Here is a 7,989-nt window from a genome sequence, read left to right as displayed (position 1 = left end):
GAAGCAGTGCCAATTCATTATTACCAATAGTTTCCAAAAGTAAATAATCAAACCCCGTTCAAATAATTTTGTAAATAATGCATTATGTCGAGTACTATTAGATTATGGAAATAATGAGCAGCAAAAATGCATTTAATTTAATTTATTTAACCTTTATTTAACCAGGTAAAGCCCATTGAGACCCATAGTCTATTTTTCAAAGGGAGACCTTGAAGGCAGCAACAATCAATACATTACATCATTAAAACATACAACAATACAATACAACATGATCCAGCCTAAAAATAAAAAACATTTACACTCCTCTGTAACAGTCTCCCATCAACATTTAAAATTCATTCAGTGGCACTAACATGGATTGTAGACTATTCCATGCATCTGGTGCACAAGAGGAGAAGGCAGTCTTGCCTTATACTGTGAATGTCCTGGGGACTTTAAAACCAGCAACCACCTAGCAGACCGGGTATGGTAACTGCTGGTGGTGAAGGAGACCAGACTACAGAGGTAAAGAGGGAGTTTACCCAAAAGGGCTTTGTAGATAAACACATACAAATGTATCTTTATGCGCATATAAAGTGAGGTCCAAAATATCATTTGGTGCAATGGTGGGTGAGTGACTTGGCATTTGTAATAAAGCACAAGGATGCATGATAAACAGAGTCCAGTCTCTGTAAGACGGAGGAGGTTGCATGCATATACAACAAGTCACCATAATCAATTACAGAGAGAAAAGTGGCCTGAACAAGCTTCTTTCTAGCCATAAGCGGGAAGCATGCCTTATTAAGAAAATAAAAACCCAATTTCAATTTAAGATTTGTCACAAGATCATCCACATGAACATTAAAGGACAACTTGTCATCCAACCAAATACAGTGCCTTGCGAAAGTATTCGGCCCCCTTGAACTTTGCGACCTTTTGCCACATTTCAGGCTTCAAACATAAAGATATAAAACTGTATTTTTTTGTGAAGAATCAACAACAAGTGGGACACAAACATGAAGTGGAACGACATTTATTGGATATTTCAAACTTTTTTAACAAATCAAAAACTGAAAAATTGGGTGTGCAAAATTATTCAGCCCCTTTACTTTCAGTGCAGCAAACTCTCTCCAGAAGTTCAGTGAGGATCTCTGAATGATCCAACGTTGACCTAAATGACTAATGATGATAAATACAATCCACCTGTGTGCAATCAAGTCTCCGTATAAATGCACCTGCACTGTGATAGTCTCAGAGGTCCGTTAAAAGCGCAGAGAGCATCATGAAGAACAAGGAACACACCAGGCAGGTCCGAGATACTGTTGTGAAGAAGTTTAAAGCCGGACTTGGATACAAAAAAAATTCCCAAGCTTTAAACATCCCAAGGAGCACTGTGCAAGCGATAATATTGAAATGGAAGGAGTATCAGACCACTGCAAATCTACCAAGACCTGGCCGTCCCTCTAAACTTTCAGCTCATACAAGGAGAAGACTGATCAGAGATGCAGCCAAGAGGCCCATGATCACTCTGGATGAACTGCAGAGATCTACAGCTGAGGTGGGAGACTCTGTCCATAATACAACAATCAGTCGTATATTGCACAAATCTGGCCTTTATGGAAGAGTGGCAAGAAGAAAGCCATTTCTTAAAGATATCCATAAAAAGTGTCGTTTAAAGTTTGCCACAAGCCACCTGGGAGACACACCAAACATGTGGAAGAAGGTGCTCTGGACAGATGAAACCAAAATTGAACTTTTTGGCAACAATGCAAAACGTTATGTTTGGCGTAAAAGCAACACAGCTCATCACCCTGAACACACCATCCCCACTGTCAAACATGGTGGTGGCAGCATCATGGTTTGGGCCTGCTTTTCTTCAGCAGGGACAGGGAAGATGGTTAAAATTGATGGGAAGATGGATGGAGCCAAATACAGGACCATTCTGGAAGAAAACCTGATGGAGTCTGCAAAAGACCTGAGACTGGAACGGAGATTTGTCTTCCAACAAGACAATGGTCCAAAACATAAAGCAAAATCTACAATGGAATGGTTCAAAAATAAACATATCCAGGTGTTAGAATGGCCAAGTCAAAGTCCAGACCTAAATCCAATCGAGAATCTGTGGAAAGAACTGAAACTGCTGTTCACAAATGCTCTCCATCCAACCTCACTGAGCTCGAGCTGTTTTGCAAGGAGGAATGGGAAAAAATGTCAGTCTCTCGATGTGCAAAACTGATAGAGACATACCCCAAGCGACTTACAGCTGTAATCGCAGCAAAAGGTGGCGCTACAAAGTATTAACTTAAGGGGGCTGAATAATTTTGCACGTCCAATTTTTCAGTTTTTGATTTGTTAAAAAAGTTTGAAATATCCAATATATGTCATTCCACTTCATGATTGTTGTTGTTGATTCTTCACAAAAATGTTATGTTTGAAGCCTGAAATGTGGCAAAAGGTCGCAAAGTTCAAGGGGGCCGAATACTTTCGCAAGGCACTGTACCTAGGTTTTTGTAGGATGATACTTTTTCAATGGATAAGCCACCAGATGTGACAATGCTAACGTTCTCTGGCAGAGTTCTAGCTCTGGTAAAGGTCATTCATTTAGTTTTTGGTACATTCAAGACCAGTTTGAGACGATAGTGACTGAAAAGCAGTCTGGAGCTCTTCAACAGCCTGAACCAGAGAAGGAGCACATGGATATATGTATCATCTGCATATAGATGTAACTTTGCTGGTTGCATCCCATTTCCCAAATCATTAATAAAAATTGAGAACAACACAGGAGCTAAAATGGAACCCTGGGGCACACCTCTATTAATCTCAAGAAAGCTAGACTGTGGTTGTCAGTATATACACATTGTGTTCTGTCAGAAAGATAGTTCCAAAAACAATTTTCTGCCCCTTCACTCTGACCAATGTTTCTGAGTCTAGCTAGCAACAATTCATGGTCAACTGAATCAAATGCCTTTGATAAATCCACAAACAGAGCAGCACAATGTTGCTTTTTATCAAGTCCATTAATGATGTCATTTGCCACTGCAATAGCTGCAGTTGTGGTGATGTGCCCAGATCTAAAACCAGACTGAACCGTGCTCAGTATGTTCTTTTCAAATAATATGTTTTTTTAACTGAGTTCACTAGGGAGTCATAGACTTTGGGCAGGATAGGGAGTTTAGAGATAGGACCATAGTTATTAGCATCTGAGGGATCTCCACCCTTTAGCAGTGGGAGAACATAAGCTGAATTCCAAAGGCTGGGTATGGAATTGGTCAAGAGACTCGAGTTGAAAATATGAGCCACAGGCTCAGTAATAGTACCAGCTGGTATCTTTAAGAGGTAGGGATCCAGATTGTCTGGACCTGCAGACTGTTTAGTGTCTATTGTCTTTAGTGCTTTATAGACCTCAGCATAAGACACAGGCTCAAAGTTAAAATGGTTGGCATGAGGGCCCATATCATAGTTGACTGTAACGGAACTTACATTAGAGGCCTGGGCCCCACCATTATCAAAAACTGAACCAGCAGATATGAAATGCTTGTTAAAAACCCCTACAATATCTGCTTTATCCTTCACTTCATTAGAATCGATCCATCATTAAATGGTCAGGAAGGCCAGAGGATACATTAGAACCTGACACTGATTTGATTAGCTTCCAGAACATGGTAGGTTTGTTTAGGTTCTCTGTGACTGCATTTAAATAGTTATCTGATTTGGACTTCCTGATCAATCCTGTGCATTTGTTTCTTAGCGCTTTGAAGGAGGCCCAGTCAACAGGAGCATTTGTATGTCTAGCTTGAGCCCAAGATATATTTCTCTTTCTAATTAATTCTGCCAAGTTATCTGAAAAGCAGGGATTGTCCCTTCCACTAAATCTATATTTCTTCACAGGGGGATGCTTATTACAAATCGACACAAATTTCATTGAAAAATAGTCCCAGGCAGTGTCAACATTGGGAATCAGACTTACTCTGTCAATATTGTGGTACAGATCATGTAAGAACGCTTGCTCATCAAACTGTCTAAAATGTATTTTAAAAATATAACGGGGTTTGGTTTTGGTCATTTTTTATATTTTTAACACACGCAATTGCACTGATCACTGATATCATTACAGAATATCTAGGTCGATGTGTATTTGTGAGGGGTATTCGTTAGAATAATGTCCAATAGTGTTGATTTGTTAGGTGCTCTGGGATTCGGTCTTGCACATTAATTAAATGATCGAGATTCAGAGAGTTACACAGATCTTTAAAAGAGTCTGATACAGATATAAGCATGTCTCAGTTCAAATATAAAAGAATGAATTCAGAGTCATTTAGCTTGTGCAGGACATCAGAAAGAGAGTTAAGTGCGCCTCCCAAAGCCGATGCCGGTCTGTAGCAGCCGAGGGCGGTCTGTAGCAGCCGAGGGCGGTCTGTAGCAGCCGAGGGCAGTCTGTAGCAGCCGAGGGCGGTCTGTAGTAGCCTACTACAGTGATGTGGGAGTCTTTATATACGTTTACTTTAACTGCAACCAATTCAAAATGAATTTCAAGTTAGCTATTGAAGAAAAAAAACATTTTTTTTGTGTGTGTGATTTATACAGTAGGCTTAGTAGCCCTTATTTTATGCAAATATTTATTCCTATGGTTACAATATTTATAAAGACATTTTACAAATGTGTCCCAAGAGAGGCGTCATACAGGCTACTATACTTGGCAAGTCAGTCATTTTTATTTAACTAGGCAAGTCAGTTAAGAACAAATTTCTATTTACAATGACGGCCTACCAAAAGGCAAAAAGCCGCCTGCGGGGATGAGGCTGGGATAACATTTTTTTTTGTAAGAAATGCAAATATAGGACAAAACACACATCATGACAAGAGTGACAACACAACACTACTTAAAGAGAGATCTAAGACTACAACATAGCATGGCAGCAACACATGACAACACAGCATGGTAGCAACACAACATGGCAGCAGCACAAAACATGGAACAAACATTACTGGGCACAGACAACAGCACAACGTGCAAGAAGGTAGAGACAAAAATACACTGCTCAAAAAAATAAAGGGAACACTAAAGTAACACATCCTAGATCTGAATGAATGAAATATTCTTACATAGTTGAATGTGCTGACAACAAAATCACCCAAAAATGATCAATGGAAATCAAATGTATCAACCCATGGAGGTCTGGATTTGGAGTCACACTCAAAATTAAAGTGGAAAACCACACTACAGGCTGATCCAACTTTGATGTAATGTCCTTAAAACAAGTCAAAATGAGGCTCAGTAGTGTGTGTGGCCTCCACGTGTCTGTATGACCTCTCTACAACGCCTGGGCATGCTCCTGATGAGGTGGCGGATGGTCTCCTGAGGGATCTCCTCCCAGACCTGGACTAAAGCATCTGCCAAATCCTGGACAGTCTGTGGTGGATGGAGCGAGACATGATGTCCCAGATGTGCTCAATTGGATTCAGGTCTGGGGAACGGGCGGGCCAGTCCATAGCATTAATGCCTTCCTCTTGCAGGAACTGCTGACACACTTCAGCCACATGACGTCTAGCATTGTCTTGCATTAGAAGGAACCCAGGGCCAACCGCACCAGCATATGGTCTCACAAGGGGTCTGAGGATCTCATCTCGGTACCTAATGGCAGTCAGGCTACCTCTGGCAAGCACATGGAGGGCTATGCGGCCCCCCAAAGAAATGCCACCCCACACCATGACTGACCCGCCGCCAAACCGGTCATGCTGGAGGATGTTGCAGGCAGCAGAACGTTCTCCACGGCGTCTCCAGACTCTGTCACGTCTGTCACGTGCTCAGTGTGAACCTGCTTTCATCTGTGAAGAGCACAGGGCGCCAGTGGCGAATTTGCCAATCTTGGTGTTCTCTGGCAAATGTCAAACAACCTGCACGGTGTTGGGCTGTAAGCACAACCCCCACCTGTGGACGTCGGGTCCTCATACCACCCTCATGGAGTCTGTTTCTGACCGTTTGAGCAGACACATGCACATTTGTGGCCTGCTGGAGGTCATTTTGCAGGGCTCTGGCAGTGCTCCTCCTGCTCCTCCTTGCACAAAGGCGGAGGTAGCGGTCCTGCTGCTGGGTTGTCACCTGATGTACTGGCCTGTCTCCTGGTAGCGCCTCCATGCTCTGGACACTACGCTGACAGACACAGCAAACCTTCTTGCCACAGCTCGCATTGATGTGCCATCCTGGATGAGCTACACTACCTGAGCCACTTGTGTGGGTTGTAGACTCCGTCTCATGCTACCACTAGAGTGAAAGCACCGCCAGCATTCAAAAGTGACCAAAACATCAGCCAGGAAGCATAGGAACTGAGAAGTGGTCTGTGGTCCCCACCTGCAGAACCACTCCTTTATTGGGGGTGTCTTGCTAATTGCCTATAATTTCCACCTGTTGTCTATTCCATTTGCACAACAGCATGTGAAATTTATTGTCAATCAGTGTTGCTTCCTAAGTGGACAGTTTGATTTCACAGAAGTGTGATTGACTTGGAGTTACATTGTGTTGTTTAAGTGTTCCCTTTATTTTTTTGAGCAGTGTACATCACACAAAGCAGCCAGAGTCATTGCATGTATAAACATTTGTAAAATCAGTTGTACAACAACCGGTAAACAACAGTTTCATTTTATAAATCTATAAACCATGTTTTTCTTTAAAAAAAACTCAATTCTGATTAATTTAAATTAGTGTGCAACAATTTATTAATAGCCACAAATGGCAGAGTACGCCAGATGGACTGGTCCATTTTTAGCCTAGTGGGCCTGTCTAATTTGGGTTGTTGCGTGCAAAATTCTCATTATTTTGCTAATTATGGGGGCCTCAAGGTGATAGAAATGGGCCGGTGTGTTAGAAAGGAGCGATTTTTGGTCCCAGTCCGCCACTGGTACGACTACACAAATAAGAGTCATGCTAAAGTCCTGTATTTTGTCTCCTCAGAGTGGCCTGCATTCTAAGAATAGTACTACATGGTGAATGTGAGTATGACTTGACATGCTCAATGTGCTGGACGCCAGTCCAGAGTGATGTCCTGCAGTAGAGAGGCAATGTGGATGGCTGTGTCCTTTGTCCAGGCACCCCAAACTTCTCTGTCACTCCCCTTAGGAGACACCTCTTCTTGGTCTCCTCCAGAAATGTCCACTCTCTCCATGACAGGAACAGAGGAAGTGTCACAGTCTGTAATATGATGTGGTGCGGTAACATTCTGGTGAATATGCAACATGCCACCGGTCCTTTTCCTCAGTAGTCGACAGGCAACAGGCCAGCCACCCGCAGAGCTGGACCCAAAATTCACCCGGTCAGCCAGGTTACACAATGGGAGCTGGAAAAACACCCAAAACAATTATTCTCAGATCACATAAACTGGTTGAGTTCTGATCTCCAGTATAAAGATGTTGTTCCTTACTTGCCGGTTGTCTCTCGTGGTCGGTGCAGTGATGCCACACTCCATTTAACTACCAAGTTTCTTTGCAGGGCTTCCACGGCATCTGGGTTCCACTCACAAGCATGAACATGGCTGGCCCCGCATGCACCAAGAATGGGATAGTTAAGTAGCCAATACCTAATAAAGAATAACAATAAGGAATAACAATATAATCCTATAGTGCTAAATTATGCATAGATTATGAATATTTTCTGTAATTCATGGATAATATACACAGATATATACAAGATGTATTTTCTTACCTGCATATAAATCCACCACAGTCTCCCCACTGCAGTTGAATGAGGCAACCCTGAGCTTCTCTGTGATGTTGCCAGCAGAGAACATGCGCACCTGGTCACATCAAACTCATCCCTCAAAGAAAGTTGTAAAACATGACAAACAATTGGACAAGGAGTACATAACATGCAACTATTCCATTGAGACTACAAAGTAACACTTCTGGTACCATTTTGTTTTAAAGAATACTGGTAGTGATGTCATTGAAAGGGTTATCAAATCAAATCAAATTTTATTTGTCACATACACATGGTTAGCAGATGTTAATGCGAGTGTA

At 42.1% G+C, this 7,989-nt stretch overlaps 1 pseudogene; it reads right to left on the bottom strand.

The window, feature by feature from the left end:
* Positions 1–6,551: 6,551 nt before the first annotated feature.
* Positions 6,552–7,760, bottom strand: LOC139390890 (tRNA wybutosine-synthesizing protein 2 homolog; annotated as a pseudogene).
* Positions 7,761–7,989: the final 229 nt, after the last annotated feature.

The sequence above is a fragment of the Oncorhynchus clarkii genome, chromosome 31 (genome assembly GCF_045791955.1).
Source record: "Oncorhynchus clarkii lewisi isolate Uvic-CL-2024 chromosome 31, UVic_Ocla_1.0, whole genome shotgun sequence".
NCBI classification, from domain to species: Eukaryota; Metazoa; Chordata; class Actinopteri; order Salmoniformes; family Salmonidae; genus Oncorhynchus; species Oncorhynchus clarkii.
Note: the sequence above shows the minus strand (reverse complement) of the source record. Positions and strands in the feature narration are given on the sequence as shown.